Raw genomic sequence first — 20688 nt, 5'->3', positions numbered from 1 at the left:
TATGGCAAGAAGTCTTGACAGCAAACAAGTCACAGCACAACCAAGATTTCTTATTGTACCTTATTTTCTCCAGCTTTGGCTCCATTTTCCATATGTGCATGATTATACCTGATTGTACTCAGGTTCAGAAAGAAACTGTACCATACCTGCAGTAGATGAATAGAGGTAATAAGTATTCAGGAATAGGATTATTTTTAGTATTTTCTGCTAAGCTCCAGGGCTGCTCCATAATTTCAGCTATACGTTCTTGTTAGTTAATTGGTTCATCAGTTTCTTCAGAGGTGCTATCATTTCTGTGCAAGATTCTGTTCAGCTAAGCCTTGGGATTCATTTGTAACAAGACACATGAAGACAGGTGGAAAATGGAAAATATACAACATTTGAAATTACCAGCAAAAAATATTTTTAAATAACTTTACAGAATTTGTCCTGCTTTTTTTCCTTGAGAAACCATATAATTTTGAAATGTTGAAAAGGTCATTTAATGATGAAGATTCTGGTTCTAATAAGAACAGTACTTTGATGGAAATTTGAGAACCTCCACCAGGTTCAAAAATAAGCCTTTTCTTTCTAAGCACACTGTTGAATACGCTAGTGAAGGGGAACCCCCCTACCCCCTTTTTTATTATTATTTTTTTTCTGTATATATTAAAGTCATGAATTAAAAAGATACCTCAGACTTTCATTTAAAGAGTATGTTTCCCTGAGTTTTGATATTAATGCTGCTAATCAGATAGCATCATTCTATACTTTTCTGTGGATGTTAACTTTAAGACTGGCTTTCTTTACGGGAGGTAAACCACAGTTTTAATGCATCTTCAAAGTAGTTCAATTTATCCTTTATCTCAAATCATAACAATTGCTTTTAAAGCTTTATGTGATTTGGAATTTGAAGGTGAATAGAGATCATAGATTGAATAATATCGGATACCTGGTGCCAAATGGAGGCTGATGGGGACCCCATGGATCACTGAAGACAGACCAAATAATTGTCATTAAAAGAACTTTAATGAATACTGGGCATTCATTCTTCAGAAATAAAAGTGCAAGACTTAAAGAGCTGATATTATGCCGTATTTAACTTTGTGTGGACTGTCTGTCTTCAGCCATCCTGTAGGATTCTGTTCAGTCTACGAATACTCTCCTGTTTTCCCAGAAAAGCCAGCAAATCTAAAAACAGGATCTCAACCAGAGAAATTCTTAGGATTTCCCTTCTCATACTGAAATAATATCCATGATGAAATCTGTGATCTCCTTTACTTCTGGAAGATATTCCTATGACTTTTATTTACAGTGGACACAAGTTTCCAATAGGAGGTAGCTAAACATTTCTGTAAGTTACTGACAGTCATATGAAAGGATTTACACATATTAACATTTTTAAACTGAGTACAAAACAAATAAAACCTTTTAAAGTCTAAGTCACTTTGTCAGTTTTGATTCTAGTATGATGTCAGTTTTTCACTATCCTAAACACCTATCAAAACTACAGGACAAATGTATGTTGTTATAGTGGGATAATAGAGGCCAGGTTATTTCCCCTCTTCCAGGTAGTCAGCAGCATAAAATGATCTCCTGTACTGAGAAAGATGTTCCTTCAAAGCCTGGCTTTCCCTCCTTTATATTCTTTATCAGGTTTATTCCAACAATCTGAGTAAGTTTTCTAATTGATGGGACAGGGTGAAAGGAGAAATATTGTTGAACATAGAAAATAGTGTTAAGGATGCAAAGCTGGGGTATATTCTTCAATTCTGGAAGGAATATAAATTAATTGTGAAGGGCAAAAAAATGACTGTTTTTCATGCAGTTAGTAGAATATATTTTTTCCCTGTTAGTTGTAGTACTAACTATTTGGATCAATGGATTGCTAATTAGAAACTGACTTTGGAAGGCTGCAGCACGCTTTTCAGTGATTCATGTGTTTGCATTGATTTTTGCATAAAAGCAAAATCTAGCTGTAATATTTAGTACTTAGAAATTGGTCCTCAATGAACTATTTGGAGCTTAATAGTCTTGATAATACTTGGAAGCTCATTATTGTGTTTTTATCATTATTTCTTGGATTAAACTATATACATACACACATATGTATATATACACAACACACACACTCACATACGGAGTTGTATTATGCCAAAAGACAAGGTAGGCAGCAGCTTATGGCAGCAGACTGTATACTTCATCTATGCCAAAGATGGGGCCTGGCTTTCTAGGCTGAACAGCAGGTCTTTGTTTCCTTCTTCATGCATCCAGCCATTTTCCTCTCCTGCTGTTGCCTAAACTGAGTGAACAAATAGGATGTAACTTCCCAGAATCACAGAATGGTTGAGTTTGGAAGGGACATCTGAAGGTCATCTGATTCAACCTCTTTGCTCAGGCAGGGACACCAAGAGCAGCATGCCCAGGCAGCTTCTGAAGATCTCCAAGGAGAGAACTCCACAGCCTCTCTGGGCAACCTGTTCCAGTTCTCCATCACCTGCTCAGTAAAGAAGTGCTTCCTGATGTTTAGATAGAACCTCTTGTGTTGCAGTTTGTGCCCATTGCTGCTTGTCCTAGCACCAGGCACCATTGAAAAGGGCCTGCAGGCCTTCCTATACGGCAAAGGGTGGTAGATGAAGAAAGATTGTGGGTGACAAACAAGGGGTGTAAGCTGGAGGTCCTGTGGGGAGTGAAGAAGATTATACAGGAAAAGGGGCAAGCTTCTGGAAAATTAAAAGAAGAGCAAAAGAGCTGCCTCTATACCAACTCACATCCCCACTAAAGTCTTATTTAGTTTCTCCATCCTTTTTAACCTCAGTCATTTTGCAGCCAGACTGTCATGGACCTTCATTGATCTCTTAGTTGCTAGCTCCATCTTACTCTAGAAACCCCATTCTTTCCAAACTCCATCTGTTCTGTCCACCAAAGCCTCCACTGAATCTTTTTAGCCTCTTTCTCCCATCTGCTGTGACCCATATTTCTGTTTCCATAAAACTGTTTCTGCCTACACTGCTGAGAAGCCTTCAGCTGAGTTAGCATATACACTATGGATTGTTTTTGTCATATGGCCTATATATGTATGTGTCTATAAATAGATTTATTGTCTGGATATACAACCAGCAGCTCATCAAAGGTTGCCAAGGTTTTCATGAGCATTCTTAACTTTTTGTCCATGAATATTTAAAATATAGATTTAGGCACCTGCTAAAGTTACTTGCAAAACTGGAGAACTAATATCCATATGGTTAGTTACAGGAGCTAAGATTCAACTTCATTCTCAATCTGTGGATATATTTAAAGGCATTGATGACAGATCTTTGCTTTCATATATCCATGTAATAAACACTGAGGGAAAGTTTTTGCACTAAAATGCCAAGGTCACCCTGACTATTTTATCATGTCTTTATTTATCACAGTCAAGAAATTACTGGAATATTTAATTTTTTTTCACTCATTTTTTTCTGTTCTGCTTTAAATTTTGCAATATGTAAAGATGTAATGTTTCTTTGTGAAAAGAAGAGGTTTTCAATTTAAAACTTCTAACACACCTGAACTCTTTGAAAAGGATAGCTACCAGATTCACCATTTAGCAAATCTTTGAAGTAAAATGTTGATATTGTAGTCAAGCCAGATTTAGTTTTCAACATCAAAAATTATTTCTGCTTGTTCCGGTTGACTAGTACAGAACCTGTACTAACCCAGAACAGTATCAATTAACCACAGACACCCAACTGTAAGAACTACTTTAGCAGACAGGTGGAATTGAGCTAATTATCATACAGGGTTACACAGAAGAAAAAAAGGCCTGCGGTCTCTCTAGGAGAATTACAAGTCTGTGATGGCCCCCTCCCTTTGCTGCAATTATCTCCAGATCACACCTGCCAAGCTGTAGGGAAGCATTCCCATGGTTTGTGGCTGAGAACACAGTCAGGTAAACTGTTGTTTTAGTTGGATTAAAAAACCTCCATACCTCCACTTGTTTCAAAAAATGTTATACTGTAACTATTTTTGCAGTAAAAGAGACTATCAGTATAAAAATCGCATTAAAATTAGCCTTTTTTTTTTTTTTTTTTTTTTCTGACTAACAAGCTTTAAGGTAAAGTGCCATCGAATGACTTCAGCTTTGGAATGATTTTCATCATAATAGCTAAACTTGAGGTGCCTTTCCACCTGGATTTAAGAATGTAGTTCCTCCATAGAAGGGGGAGGCTGGGATCTACAGAGATATCTGCAGAAGCCTTTGTGCTGAATGAAGAATCTGCTCAGTTTGTAAGCAAGAAGTATTAATAAAAGAATGAAATTTCAAGACCTAACTCTCTGGAGAGATATATCACAGAAGAAAAATGGCCTCTCTTTTACTTGGGATTCTCAGTTGTGAACCTTAGGCCTAGACCGTAAGTTATCCTTTCTTGGAGCTCATGAGATAGCTGTTGTTTTCTTCAGCTCAGAAGTTTTGCATTCTAACCTGTACCACAGAAAAGATTGATTGTAAAACCTAAGAGGAAGATCTCCATCATCCTTGTGATGTACCCTTATTACATATTTACAATATTACATATTGTAAATATATTCTTGATCACAATGTCTGTCTATCCAGATATGCTCTTAAATGATGGAGCCAGAACTGTGGGATCAAGCAAACAATTTTTTGTGGCAGCCGATTTCTGAAGCTAAGAATCTAGTTCTTGGTACCTGGAGTAAGTTGATGACAAGTCTTCCTGACAGTCATTTAGAAGATGTAAAAATCAAATGTGTCCAAATTATTTGAAAATGGACTTTCATAGAGAATACCTTGCAAGATTATTACAGAAGATGATGTTAATTGCAATTGTTAATTACAATTGCTGTCACTCATTATGTCTGTCTTGGTAGATGCAAACACAGTGAAAGGTCAGTGTGTTATGGAGAGCCGGCACTATGATCTTGAGCACTGGCTCAGCATTCCTAGAGATCTAGAGATAAATTGCCGGATGAAAGTTTTGAAATTTATGTTTGCAAGCACAAGATGGTCTAAGGTGTGTTTGGAACTTGAAAGCTTACATGTAGACATAGCTACTATTTAATTACTCCAAAGAAGAATTGGCAGGAGAGTGAAAGACAGGAGAGAAAAAGTAAAGAACATTGGACTTTGAATTGCTCTTGAAGTACATAGAGAGCGTTAATCTTAATTATTTTTAGTAATTTATCAAGACCCATTTTCATTGTAACATAATTATCTTCAATATATTAATTTATTTTACAGTGGTATTATACATACTTCACTGTTCATATAGTATTAACCTAAATATAAACATTTATGTTAGTTGAATCAATAGCGCCAGCAAATTTTAAAACCATTTTAAAACCAGATTTTAAAACCTTATATTAGACATTATCTAATCATCTCTGTTGTATTGACTGATTTATAAAAATTAGTTGGATTCTATCATTCAGCTATTTCAGTGATTCCCATCAAAAATGCTCAATAGAAGCCAGGTGAGGTTGGAAAAATTTCCTTTGTTCAGTTTTCATGTTACCAAATTAGTTAAATTGAAAAGAACATATAAGTCAGAGTAGGGATTGGTCCTGTAATTTTGTCATTTATAAAGCATGCACTATTATCAGACCTTATATATGACTTTTGTTTTGCTTTATCTTTTTTGAAAGGTGTGGTTCTGGGGGGAAATACACAGAGAACTGTGGCTTGGAGTAGGGTAGAGAGAAGAATAGTGTCATCATACCCCTTTTGGAAGCTGTCTCAAAAATTAACTATATCAAGGATGATATCTGGAGCTGTGTGAAGTCCATCAGAGCCAAGCATGAAAAAGCATTTAAGCAGCATGAAAAATCAAGATTCCAGTTTTCTTTTGATAGTCCTACTTTGTTTGGCAGTGTAAATATACCTAGTGAGTCTATCTCAGAGTTCCCTTCTTTTTGGTAAGAGAATTGAAGATGGGAAAGGTGTCGTAAAGGTAAAGAGTGTCTGTATGTGATTGGCTACTCACCCAACCTTCTTGTCATGCTGTTTCTCCAAGGAGATATGAAAAATCTGGGTTCAGAGAGTCTATATGATCACACCTCTAAGGTTTAGAGATGTGTTTACAGTCCAAATTGAAGTGTAGTGGAAAGACAACTGAATTTGATTCATTGGGTTAATTCAGGTACTCACAGCCTTGCTGCAGCAGATGATAACTTTGTGCAAAGCATTATATTGGAAAACTACTGGCAATGGGTTCCTGATTTTTTTTTTTTTTTTTTTATGTTTACTGGATTGTGTTGAGCTGTAAGCCAAGGTTTGGGCTAGTTCTTCATATGTTGTTTCCAAACTCATTCCTCTTTCAGCAATTCACAGACAGTCACAGACAGGCTTTTACAATGAGATCAGGGGATTCTCTTTTTCCAGATAGCGTGGTCATAGCTGCTTCTTCAACCAAATGGCTAAACTAACACTTGTAACTTTTCTTTAAGGGACAGAATGCAATTATAGGACTGAAAAAACAGAGCAAGGGCAGACCTGTTATTCAAATACATTGCCCTCTGTTCTCCCACAGAAAGCCAAATTTTTCTCTTGAATCCATGCTTCATGCCCTTGTCCTTCATCACTTGTCCTCCAGGTTTTCAAAATCCCCCCCCCAGTTGCTCAAAACATTTACATTTACACCTATACCTTCCGGTGTGTGAATTCTTCATAGTGAAGTATGTCAAAATAAGTGTTAGCAGTATTGCTTCTTTGTGTGGATACAATCTACTTGATATATACTCTCTGAAATGTATGTCTGTAGACTTATGGTAAAATTAATAAAACAGAAATTAAAACTGACAGCTTTGAAATGATATGCTACCCTTAGCATATGGACTACCTCACATGAACACTTTACAGGATTTGTATCAGAATTATGGACAGTAACTCAATGGGGGATAACTTCTGAACTATATTCCTAAATCTCATTTGACAGGTTTTGGATGCTGTATAATTCTTACAGCATTCTAATGTCATGCCAGTGATGCTACAGTCATCATTAAGATAGTCCTTCCATCCTTACTGCTAATTTTGTCTTATAATTGCTTTTGTAGTGAAATTTCATATGCTGTTTCTGAGCAGAAACGTGAACATCTTTAAAAAATATATATTAATTCTCCACCAAAGACACGTGAAATATCCAGCTTCCTCAGAAAAAGGCAGTTATATCTGCAGAGACAAACAAACATACATACACATACATACATACAAAAACAAATAAAAACAAACAAAACCCAATGCTTTGTGTTCTGAGGTAGTAAGTACGTGCTAGTAATTTACAGTGTCAACTTTGGATCCGTTACCAAAAATAAGTTAGGAAGTAAAGATGTATAAGTAGCAATAATTTTATTAGAATTTCAATACTAATTTATTTGCATAAAGAATCTTGTGTGTTTGAGGGAGTGAATGAAAGCTTAGGACAGATTTAATCACATGAGACTGAAAAGACTCCGCTGTTCTCTGCTGCATCTAAATCCTAGAATAATGATTAAGGCATTTTCCTGGGATATGGAAATGATAGCAATTTAACCTGGAAAACTTTAGTGGTGAGCCTGAGTGGTATTTCCTGCAGCTGTTGACACTTTGCAGTCTGCAATATACTGTTCTCCTCTTGGAAGTACCAGAAGTATCAGGAAAGAGATGGTTCTTTTCAGGTTGAACAAAATGTTACTTTCCAAATACAATTAAGTTAATATTTGTTGCTCAATAAGAAGAAGAAGTATTTTGAAGTCTTTTTTTTTTTTTTTTTTTAATTTTGATATCATTTCTTATTTTCCTAATTCTCATTCCAACCTGTTAAATGATAACTGAGTGTATGGACTTGGTAGGTGTAGCTAGTGGTAGATGTTAATAATATACAGAAATCTACTTAGATTAAACCAGTTTTACATGTGACTTAGTTTAACCAGTGCATTTCTGAAGAGTTACAGAAGAAATGAGGTGCACTATAAAGTCCTGCTATTTAAACTGTTAACAGTGACTAAAAGGAGTCAATGAGCAGCCACCTATCCCAGAGACTGGTCATGGTTGACGAGAGGAGTTGAGGGGTGAAGATCCAAGTTCTTCAACCAAAGCAGCCACAGCCTGAAATGAAAACAGGTAACCTGAAGTGAAGCACAGTCTTCCCTTCTACATAACCGTACCTGTATTTTTGCTGACTTAACCTCTCTAGTTATATTTACACAATCTTCCTGTGTAAATCAGGTGTTGTGTGTCTATGAACTTTGATAAATGTTTCTATCACATATAAGAAGTCTGGGCTGTAGGAGCTTTCATTTGTTTCTATTCATTCTGTAAAATGAACCAAGTATGTTTGATGGTAATAATGTACTTGAGGCTTGTGTTCTAGATGGAGGTTAGAACTAGCTTTGCAGGGTATGAGTTGTGTTTTGTATGGTTTGGAATACCTTTGCTCTGGAGGGTGCTTCTCTGGGATTGTTAAAATATTCTAGAAACTTTTAATCTTTTGGGGATAGATTGTTGCTTGCAGAGACTAACAATATCAGTTTTCATGCTGTATTCTTTTGTGATTATAAAACAACTTTGGTTCTTCATTCTAAATACAATCATTTCTTAGTAAATATGAATGTAGCTAGAAAAAGTATAGTTGATTTCAGTAAATGTGACTTTCTCATTGTTGGTGGCATTCTTGTCATTGTGCTGTATTAAATTCCAAACTGATTCCAAGATCAAGCAGAAGGACTGGGTAAGCATGAGGAAGAAAGAAAAGCAATCTTCCTCAGATCACATGCAGTAGCTGGAGAACCAGTTCATAGAAACTACATACAAACTGTGCAAGTGTATCTGCCAAGAAGAGACTGGGAGGTTCTGCATAGCAATGAATGCTCTAGCTCTATGTGTATTCTCCCTTTCTATTCAGAACCATTAGCATAAGGAGTTTCAGTGAAATTTGACTGCTTATAATACAGTCTACACTAGTCCCATAGGAATTCCCATTGATCACACGCATATAGTACATCTTATCTTCTAACCTTGTTTGATTTGTTGTGGAAGTATATTTGAACATATGTGAAAAAAGTGCATTTTCAAATATATGGTACATCACAAAATAGTGAAAGTGGCATATAGGGGGTTAAAGGAATGATGAGGCAAAAAACTGCAGTGCCAGCAGAATTCCCCAAAGGGTAAACAAAACTCTTAACTGTTGCAAACAATAAATTGTCAATACCTTGTAGAAGCAGTGGATAATGAAAAGTTATAATGCCTATAGTTAGTACCCTCTTTAAAAGAATTTACACAGGATATGAAATTAAATTCTGTGCACAGTTCTCTTAATTTGTCCTTAATTAAACAATACTCCATAAATGGTGCATTCAGTGACCAAATGTTCAGAGACAGCAAAATGGTGGGTCCCAAGCCATTAGGAATGAAATAAAGTCAGTCTCCTGAGAGCCTGCTAGAATCTGGTCTATCTAAGTGACAACTGATGGTTTAGGAAAGATAATTAACTTTGCAATTACAAACCGCAGCTTTCACCAATGCTGTTTCTTTCAGTGTTCTCTTCTAAATGATCTACTATTTTTACAGTGAGATAAAATGCTTTTTAAAAAAGCTGAGTTAATAGAGACTCACTTTTCCTACCCAAATATAATTTGAATATTCTATATTAAATATTTCAGATCAGTATCAGTGTGTGTACAATTATTTTATAAATTACAAAAGATATATATTTTTATGACAGTCAAGATTTCATTCTTTAAAGATAAAATGGACATAATGAGTCAAACATATTTGACTTTTTTCCTTTGGTAGCAAATCCTTGACCTAGCAAACCTAAATTAGTTTAGTTCTCTAGTCCTGTCAATTGAAATTCTCTATTCATCTCCAGTGTAGGGAACATCAGTTCTACCCTACTACCGTGGCTTCATATTAAGAATACCTGCATTGAAGGGGGATTTCTAGTTGTATCCATATGTTATATCCCTGATTATCTTTACCATAATGTCTCCTAGCATGTAAATTAGTGTATTTTCATGCTGGCATTCATGTCATGAAATCATCAAATACCACAATATGCTCATATTACATGTGAGAGTATTGGTGTTTTGATAAAGTATATTAGGATATTATGAAAAAGAAATAGCCTAGAGCATATGATAAATTTGATTGTAGCATTTCATTGAGACTTTAGATGTCTGTATACTGAATAAAGATCCAGGTAGGTACAGACACAGGTAAGCACGAAGACAAAATCAGGACCTTCATGAAAAACTGTTTGTGACTCTGTTTGCTGAGATTTCACATACACATATTTTATAGCACTAGATCTGGCTTCAGGAAATCCCAGCTTCAAGAGAGCAGACCAAGCTAATTTGGCATGCTACAAAGGACCAGATCCATACATTGATTCAGTAGCTGAAAGTGAAATTCAGACCTTGCCCTAAGCATATCAACCCCCTTATCATCAGCTGCAGACTGATGCTAATGCCAGGCTCTGCTATAGGCATAGTTCTGGCACTATGTTTGCTGGGATGTCCCATGGAAGTGTGCTTCTGTAATCAGCTCCTCATTTTGCCTGTCTTTAGCACAAACTAATTTATCTGTCTATGCCACTGTAATAATTGATAAGGAGATTTTTCTTTGTCTTTGAATTGGAGATCTATTGGAAACTTTCTTGCTATACATGTACAATCAAGGAAGTAGCACTCAGATCTCAGTCGCAGCCTTGATATGGTCCGTAAAACCAAATTATTTTAAATAATATACTTCTTACATACTTCTTTACAAATGTAAACGTACATTTCTGTGAATTGTGCTATATATCTTGAATTACAGTGGTCACCTCTGTACGAATTTGCATTTGCCATTTGTATGCAATTAACCTTAGCAAAGTAGGGAGAATGCTGTAGTAATATTTTGATACTTAATTACAGTGCTTGTAAGTGGCAATTTTAAAAACTTTAATAACCAGCACTGTATAATAACATGTAAATTTGTAAATTTTCAGGGGTAGGGATGTTATTACTGATAACTCATATATATTCTGTTTCCCTAACTAATCTTCCTTCATGAATATGCTTTAAAATATTCAGCTGTCTTGTATGTCATTTTGTCCAACTTTGCCACTTGTGAAGTGATACACACATATGCTTCATCACAGATAATAGTTCCATCATATCACAGGACTTAGGGTTTTAAGGTAGTCTGAAAATTAGTATAAAAGGAGTTGATGCCTTCAAAATGTCTGTTGTTGCCTTTACTGATGTTTATATGAGTCTCTGGATGTTGGGCTGATATTTATGTTTAGTGTCTCTTTCTACTGTTTTGTAATGCAATTCTCTAGAATACCACCTTTAATGAGGGATTTAAAATTCTTGTTGATGAATATCACACAGGCTGCAATGTTATTTCCCTGTGTTCCTTCAGTGTTGATGTGTCTGAGGACAATACACAGAAGTAGGTATGGACAAGAAACAGATGTATGCATTTTTTCTTTATTTATTCATATAAATTGCATATAATTACTGTCATTCACTATGTGTTATTTTATATTTAGAAGCAACTTCAGAAGAAATGGCAAGATCCAAATTCATCCAGGTTAATAAAAGATAAAAAAGTTAATAGTTTTATAGGAAAATAGAACTTTTATGTCTGGATTTCTACGAATACAAAGAGGAAAAATTATGCTATTTTTTTAGAAAAGAATTAACTTCAATTCTTGCCCAATCTTTTTGTACAAAGACTTTCCAATGTGCTTTAGTATTTTTAATTCTAGATCCTAGTTTGGACCGATGCTCCATATGGATTAAAAAACAGATAGTAAGAGAGAGATTCGGGTTTTCAAAATCATCAAGTGATTTGAAAGAAAAGTGCATCACAGTGTTAAGTTCCAACAATTTGATTTGGCTGTTATTGTAGAACCCTGGTATCCAACACTGAGTTTCTTCAAAAAGGAAAACTTTATCTCCACCCTCTTTTATGATGTGTGATCCAAAATGCCAATCATTGAGAATGGAATACAATTATATTCACTAATATGTCTAAAATAGAAACTCTTGCTGTCAATATATACTCATTAGTACTGAGCTGCAAATGAATTCTGGAATTGTGCTCTTATTAATTAGGTGGCAGACTAGAAAACTTCCTTGCTTCTGTTTAGCCAGATGGAGGGACAGTGGGTGTAATGACCTATGTTGGGCCTTTCCCAGGGGATTTCTTTGGTGTTTCTTGGTGTCAGTATGGGTCACTCTTCCATTTGCCATTTAAAAATAAGCAGCCTCAACCTTACACAAGTGTGCATCCAAATTGCATTCAGAAAAAGACATGGTAATTTTGTTTAGCTTTAAAATTAGTTATGCATTACATTCTTAAAACTCCAGAGGGACTTGGGCACACAGATGCAAGGCAAAATAGATTTTTTAGGAAAAGGTAAGTCTGTCTGCTTTTTTTTTTTTTTAAACTGTTACAGTTTTCTGCATAGTCTGCCACATAGTCCATCAACGTACAAGGGTTAGATTTTAAAACTCATTCACTTCCTTATCTTTTACTATTTTTTTCCCTATGAGTTGTTTAAAATTCTAAGAGGTTTCGATGACTCAAAAATGGACTTTTATCTGGGGGCATGGGAGGAACAGGGGAAGTTGGTGATCAGCCCGCTTGAAAAGTCCCTAATTCTCTAATTGACCCTGTATATTCTAAACAGCTGTCAAGATACTTAAATGTGTATCTTCATTAAAAGGTATGAGTAATTCCATACACTGAATGGAATTACTCATGGGCTTAAAGTTTGCATGAATCAAGTATCATCTTGCATTGTAGCCTACATAAGATGTCTGAAACAGTCAGAAGATATGTCTTTTTTGTTAAAATTTCAGTACATAGTTCAGCTTTGTCAGCATAAAAGTTATTCTTTGAAAGCCGTTAATTCATTCATTTCAAACAATTTTCAAAGAAACAGAAAAAAAAAAACTTCAAAATATTATGTAACATCAAGTTGTGGGTTTTCACTGGTACATTTCAGTATTTGAAATAAGGTTTCAAAATCCATGGCACTTGAGTTAATTGGAAAAAGACATTTGCTAGTGACCTTATAGATGACTTAATTTTTGACAAGCAGCCTTATTCTGTGTGAGCTCACAACTGGTGTTGGTTCCACTAAATAGAAGCTAACACCAAAAGAATCAGGTGAGCACCCTCATTTCCCACTGTTTCTCTTCACCTCCCACTGTACAGTTACAGCTTAGAAAATATTGACAAGTGTTATTATTTATGGTAGAAGTGTCATACTTCTGTCTAAATGCACAAGAATGTGCAAATTTCCATCTTCACAGAGGGAAAATTCTTTAAGAAAAAATCTGGAAAATAATTTCAGATAACAGGCTTACTTTTTTATTTTATCTTTTTATTTAAGGACCGAAAAGATGTATTGATAGATCATTGTCATTAGATCATTCACTTAGCTTTACATTTGTGGAACTTTCTTAAAGAACATCGTGATGATATTTAGCATTTTGTAAGTCTAGAATAACACATATATGTCATATGGTAGCTATATTGTGGCTCAGGACTTAAAAGTTGCCACTGTGTAGTGACATATTTCCCAATTCTCATATCCGATGTCCTCAGCTTGCAAATAAAAACATGTTTGATTCATTTTTATTTTCTTCTAAGTGCTTGTAATCTTCCCTCTGCCCTGTGCCTTTCATGGCTATGCAAAGAAATTGGGCCAATGAGTTAGTGATCTCCTTCCTCTCCTTTTGAAACAAGGAATGAAAAGCAGTGATCCCTTGCAACCAGGGAGCTATATGCCTGGAAGCAAACAGGGTCCAAGAATTTGAATTCGGAATAGATAGGCAGAATGTATGACTGAAACAATTATAAGGGTCATAGCATATGCTACAGCATATCTGATCTCTGCATTATGGTGGCAATGGAATTAATTGCCCACATGTGACTGTCTGTATTAATACCATTGTTAACGTCCAAGATAATCCCTCATTTTTTTCCTTGATGTGCTAATGATAAACCCATGAAAAAAAAAAGAAGTATATAGTAGTGGCTGGGGGGGGGGTGGGGGGGTGGGAGAGAGGAAGAGCAAATGAGGAGTAAGCAAGATGCTATTTTTACATAATTCCTTTTCAAAAGACAGTTGTACTTCAAGCATTTTTACAGGCATCTCTTAATGAGTGCCTGCCTGGGGCCAGCCACATCAACTTTGAAGTCATCTGAAAGCTGAGGGAAGAGATAGTGGATACTAGTCATTGGACACTTTCAGAATAATGTAAAAGGGCATGACTCCCATGAGATCCATTTTTCAGATCTCTACATAGTAGGTCACTTTTTGAGGCTGACCCTTCTATCAGACAGAAACAGTGAATGTACAAGAACTATCATCTGTCATGTCTGCCCATCATGTTCAAAGCAGGATAAAATAAATTTCATTCTCCCTGTTTCTTTTAAGCTTTTTAGTCTTCTATTCCTTTACTTCTTTTTAAAGAGATATACAAAAAGAAACCCCACTGAACTGTTAAATGCCTGAGAATATCAGGCTTTTTTCTCTTCATGAGTCTTGCATGTCTTTTTTTATTTTTTTCTTTTTAAATCAAAATGTGCTAATGAACCACTGAAAATAAATGCAAGTTCTTATTTAACATTTAGTGATTTTTCTGTATTTTTAAATACTCATCAGTATAAGACTTCTATGAGGGCTTTAAGTCCTTAACTATGTCTGAAGGACCACTTTATCAGAATCTAAATAAATACATTAATATGTTCTGCTGTGTGAAGTAGGTTCAAAATAATATGTACACAGTAGATAATGGAAACATGTTGACATTCTTAAGGTTATAAACACATCTGAAGTTACCCTAATTGTAAAATTGAAGATTGTGAAGTACAATGTCCCTGAAAATCCTGGAACAGCATCTTTCTCATTTTACTAATTGCTGTAACACTTGAGATCTCAGTATGATGTTTTTTCCTCTGCACAAATGAGCAAAGGGAGGCCACAGAACCTTTTTGAAAAGGCAGATGTGTTAAATAATTTATTGATGAAGAAAATTAGTATGGGCACCAGCATATGGATATTTTGACTATCCAGGTGAGTTTTGGTGTGTTAAACTAGGGGTGCAACTATTTTTCAGTGCCAGCAAGTATTTGTATAAAATCCTTTTTTCTTCTTGGCACAGTGTACGACACTTTGTATCCCAGCACTGATGCAAATACATCTAGGTACTGTGCTTGATGTGGAATAGCTTTGGCTGTTAAGACTGTGTTCATCTTGTGGTTCTTTATGTTTTTATGCAAGGATAGGCCTCAGTTTTCTTCAGAGATACTGTGATCTTTTTTCAACTTTTCTTATAAAGAATGGTTACCTTCCCTATTTTTATTCCAAATGCTCAATTTCCTCTGTATTTCCAAAAGAAAAGAAATAAGAAACAAGCTGTAACTTCTACAGCAAAGCAAGGAACTGTGACCTTCATTGCCTGATAACAATAGAATATCAGGTGCTAGTTTAGGTTTGTCCAGCAAGAAATTTAACAAATTGGAATAGACATAACACAATTTACATGGGAGGGAGGAGACACTGCAATTAGGAGCTCTGTATACAACCCCTTTTTGTTAGAAAGAAAAAGTGTAGGATCATTCAGATCAAACTACAGCTACTGAACAGTAGGAATAGAATCACAGAATGGCTTAGTTTGGAAAGGACCTCTGGAGGTCATTTGATCCAATGCCCTTACTCAAGCAAGTCCACCTACAGCAAGTTGCTGTCCAGAATATATATCCTTTTCTCAAGAAGGCTTCAAATTCCCTCTAAAAATACTCTTCTCTCTAAAACTTACTCTTATCACCTTCAAGGAGACACCCCCAACACATAACAGATATATTTGGACTTCAGTAGCTGTGATAAAAATGAACTCATATAAGAGTATTCAGAATATTTTTGGAGGAGACAGAGCAAGTGGGGAAGAGGGTAGCATGTGAAGTGATTTCAGACTTGCCCATTCTTGTGTTTGTCAAGCCCTCTGCCTATTGAGCTGAGCTACTTCAGGATGGATAACTGCATTTGTGATCCTAGTGCTGGTTTCTCTGCTGCCTATTTTGATACATCCAGCATTAAAATTGGTTAAGGGCATTTCACATTGTGTACTAATAGCAAGTTCTAAGGAGTAAGGGTATATTTAAGGCTGAAGTTAAGACTGAGGAAAAGTCATTAGAAACTTCCTTGAAGAAGAATTCTCTGAACTGAGCAGAACAGGGACTTTATTACTGATTCTTGCAGGGACGAGCAGAAGCCAACATTCTATGTCACCTGAAGAGCTATTTGGTCAGTACCAAAAACTGCACAAGGGCTGTCACAGGCTCCATTAACTACTCAGTGATCTTTTCAAGCACTACTCTCTTTCTCCTGTCAAACAATGACCCCAAAGAAAGTGTACTGGAATTCCCATTTATACTTAACCATAACACCATAACATGCAGAGACTTAAGCATACCAGCTGTGTGTTTATAGCCAGCTGTGCAGTAAGGAAGCCAGGACAGATTACTAAATCTTTGAAGTATCTCATTAATTTTGTTCTGTAAAGCAGGAATTACTTAAATTTTTGTCATTGCTTTCACTTAAATTTCAGAATTTCTGTTGGAGAAGGAGTTGATGCAAGGGCCTCAAGAATTTGAGTGCAAGCGGTTCTTCTCTAAACTCCTCAAAGACTAGGAGTCTTCGATGATGAAAATATTAAATGATGAAAAATCATGATGAAAATACCTAATACTGCCCAAATACAAGAAAAGACAAATGCAGGTGATTGTATGCTTTGTTCTCACCTATGTGATCTCTGCAATGACTTCAGTATTTCAAAGAAACACATACCCTAGTAAAAAAACACAGCTGAAATGGAAAGATTGAATTGTACTCTGTCTTAAAATTCATTGAATTGTTATTAGAAACAATAATGTTTTTATCAGAACCTGCTAAAAAATAATCTTCTTACATGCTTGTTCTGCGTCCCTGCTTGTGAAGTTAGTGAACTGTGCATAGAAAAAGGTAGCAGAAAGAGTGCTGGGGGAGGAAGGACTGAGATAGTCTTAATTCAACTACTTTGGTATATTTCAACAAATGCTTAAAGAATTAATCCATTTTCCCCATCAGTTTAAATGAGGCTTAAAGTGGCATTCTTCATTTCATCTGCTGAGAGACATTTTGGGAAAAGAAAACACAAAACTTTCCAATGACCAAGAGATTTTTTTTTTCTTTTAAATGCAAAATCCCCACAGAACTTGCTTTTTTTTCCACTTTGCAGTGGAAATTAAGAAGAAGAAGAAGAAAAGGATGGAATATCTGTTTGTTTGTTTGTTGTTTTTTTTCTAACATCTATTATCTGAAAAAAATGCGCTTCTCTTTGAATATAAACTGATGGACATTTTTGATTACCTGATTATTTTTGTATGTGAAATGGTTTGGTAAAATGAGAAATTTCCCCAGTAATAATTAGAACAAATGTTTATATTAAAATGTACCTTTGAAATTTAACATTTTATTTCAGCATACACAAAGGTGAAATCTAGATCTGTCTGCTTCAAATTACATTATCTATCATATGCACAGTTAAAACTTCAGCTAAAGATGGAAATGATTTAGCCTATTGTGATTGAAACAGATAAGAGTCTGGAAAGCTTTTTTCACACTTACTAGAGGGCTACTTGAATTGATGATGTGTTGAAAATAATGGAGACATCAGTATTAGAACAGAGGTTGCTTAAGACTGCATTTTAGTCAGTGTATTTGACAGTCTGATATGCTCACTGGGGGAACATTATCCAATAGCAGGCATGAGAAAAATGTTCAGCATTAGATATCCCTAGCCAGGTTTGCAAGGTTTATCATATATAGGTAACACCGAGAAACTACATTGGAGAAGCAAAGAACAAGCACTTTGAATATGTTTTTTTTGGAAGATTTAGTATAATTACTTACTACAGTGTTTCATGCATGAAGAAACAATTCTATTAAATGTTCTATGAAATGTGAGAGTATTCCTAGGCTTTTCACTTGAAAGAAGTTATTTTTTTCTAGCATAGTAATAGTAATATTTTTTTCTAGCATAGTAATCCGCATGGAGTATGGAGAAAAGGTACAAATTGCAGAAAGAAGGAATTTTCAGGATGAACCTGACTGGAATGCTGTCTGGTGTAGCCCCTGTAAACAATTATTGTAATAAAAAACTGCCTGAATCTTTAAAAACTGTATAAATGAGAAAAGAAATGTTCCACTGAAGAGGTCCATGAGTGTGGACTCCAAAGCCTAGGATCTCTTTCTAGTTTTTCTGTTGACCTGCATTGTTACCTTAAGCAGTGTGCTTTTATCCTTTTATCCATTCTTTGTCAGTTTACCCTCCTTAGACAGCAAGCGCTTAAGATATTTGAACAAGCTCTTAGTATGTCTTGGTAAAGTGCCACAGCTATTGGAGCTTTGTTGTAGTCTGTAGACTTTGTTGTAGTCTCTAGACTCTGTTGTGCTACAATGCAGTAATGTTTTTTGCTATGTTAAAATAAGATCATTATTAACATAATGCTTTATGTCTAGAGTTCCTTTCATTTGAGGATCTCAAAGTACTCAACAAACATAAAACTCATCTGCACAAACTCTCTCTCTGACAGGTGCAGATTAAACAGGAATCACTTTATCCATAACAAAAAGATTTTTGTCTTTATGAAGGACAGTGGCAGCAGTTCAACACCATAAAGGAAAACAAACAGTAGCCTAGAATGGAAATGCAATGCTGCTGCATGTATCTGAACCACACACGTCAGTGAGTTTGATAGACAGGCACAAAAGATGCAACAAAAAAATCGTATGAAAATGTTTGGAAAACATTGACTAAATATTAAAGCTGTAATCCTCAGAGTGATGTTTCACATTAAAGACAGTAAGTCCTGTGCTGTGCTGTGTTATTAGTTCACCGCCTAGATCAATTAAACTAAAGTTAAGCTCTTAATTTAGGAATCTTGGTCTGTAAGGCCTCAGTTTTACATTTTCTCCCTCTACCTTCACTTCTGCCTCTCACTTGATGTCTATACATCTAGTGGCTACATGCATATGCCTAAAAGTTCAAAAGTATTCCTTATGCATCACAGTTACACCCATCCCTGAGATTTTTAAATATCCAATATGGGCCGAACTCTCATGTAGTACAGATTCTGTTTGGCAGTTGTCTAAATCCTAATATGATTTTGTATTTTTATTTTTGTCTGATTAGCTCACTGTGAGAAGACAGAGCTGAGTCTCCTGAAGTATCAGTGACATTCAATGATCTGTGTCAAAGCGCAGACCAAATATATGTTTGCTGACTTAGTGAACAATGTGAGTGAAGAAAAGACAGCAGGATTTTTCACAGGGTCTTTAAAGCATTTTATTATAATGTAATTGGCTGCAAAGCTTAGAAAGCAACTGATGGTAGATAGCAGGGAGACTTGGTGAGGAAAGGGAGAAGGTTAACAGGGTAGTTGGAGAAACAGTTGTGGTAGGTTTCTGGTGTTGAGGGGGAAGGACAGAAGTACGAACTATGAGGAGGCGTGCAGGGGCTTGTGCAAGCTAGAGGCATAACCTGGAAACATTTGTTCTGTTGTATTCCCAGCCCATTTGCCGTTTGGAGGAGATGAATTAGTGAAACAGGGTAGAAACATTAACCTATCTCACTGTGCTCTGTATTCTTACACCTCACAGCTGAGGCCTGCATTGAACACTCCAGGCCGAATGTCACTGCCATGCAGAACTCTTGTGACCTCTTCTAGGACTTTCTTTCAGCACATGGCCAGATTATTGTATGATATTAGCAGGTTAACAGGCTCTAGGATCATAGAGAAGCTAGAAGTGCCCGTTGTGAATATATCAGGATATTCTTTTGTTTTCCAGCAAACTTGCGGGTCCAAAATCCATCTTCTTTTTGCTGTTGAGCCAGTATTGCCAAAATGCAAAATGTTGTGAACAGAATATGTTCCAAATTCTGAAAGGTCTGTGACGGGAGAATGCAAATCTCAGCATTTGGCCTGTGACAGATATGCCAGATTCCAGGGCTCAGTCTTTGATGTGAATGTCTGGTCCCAGACTAGTCAGAGTCCAATTCTATATAGGTAACTCCTGGTGGCTGGCTTTTCACTCGGTAGATATGTTCAGTAAAGCTATCTTTTACCAAGCAAACTTCTTTCCTATCTGTCTCTCAGCATTAGGGACATGTGATAGTTCTGGTCTGCTCTCTCCTATTCCTCTATACTTACGAGGCTATGAAAAGAAAAAAAAAAAAAAGAAAAAAAAAAGACCTTTTCTTGTTTTTCATCTCTCTTTCTTTTCTTCACACAAGTCATACCTCTTCCTATGTGCTTTCCCCCATAACTCTGGTGAGCAACTCATCATCAAAACCCTTATGTCCTATGTCCTCCATAACAGAGCAGAGATGTGGCATCTCAAAACTGAAACATTGGCATTTTCACCAATTGTGCTTGACTGCTATTACCTGACATGCTGAGATAAAGAGAGCAGCTGTAACTGATGAAGAAAGGCCTGGAGGAATGTTTTGAAGATGAGGTAGAACTCTGGGTGCAAAATTGGGCTCATAGGAGACAGGACAACTGAGTGGCATACTCAGAAGCCAGTTGGGTAATGAAACCACAGGCTGTGAAGGCAGTGTCTCCAAAAGATTGTATCAGGTGAGATGAAGAAAGAGGGTGGTGAAGTGATTTATTTGACCAGC

General features: G+C 36.0%; 1 long non-coding RNA gene across 2 annotated transcripts; it reads left to right on the top strand.

Annotated features, from left to right (window-relative positions):
• Positions 1–3294: 3294 nt before the first annotated feature.
• On the top strand, positions 3295–19075 carry LOC310895855. 2 transcript variants are annotated; one of them, XR_014580998.1, is made up of 5 exons: positions 3295–3910; positions 4069–4373; positions 7956–8077; positions 16573–16742; positions 17242–19075. It is a non-coding gene; the product is annotated as an uncharacterized lncRNA (long non-coding RNA). The 2 variants fall into 2 exon arrangements; XR_014580999.1 differs by having other exon boundaries at positions 3299–3910; positions 16573–19075.
• Positions 19076–20688: the final 1613 nt, after the last annotated feature.

This window comes from Anser anser, assembly GCF_964211835.1.
Source record: "Anser anser genome assembly, chromosome: 2".
NCBI lineage: Eukaryota > Metazoa > Chordata > Aves > Anseriformes > Anatidae > Anser > Anser anser.
The sequence above is the reverse complement of the archived record's forward strand: the minus strand, read 5'-3'. Positions and strand labels throughout refer to the sequence as shown.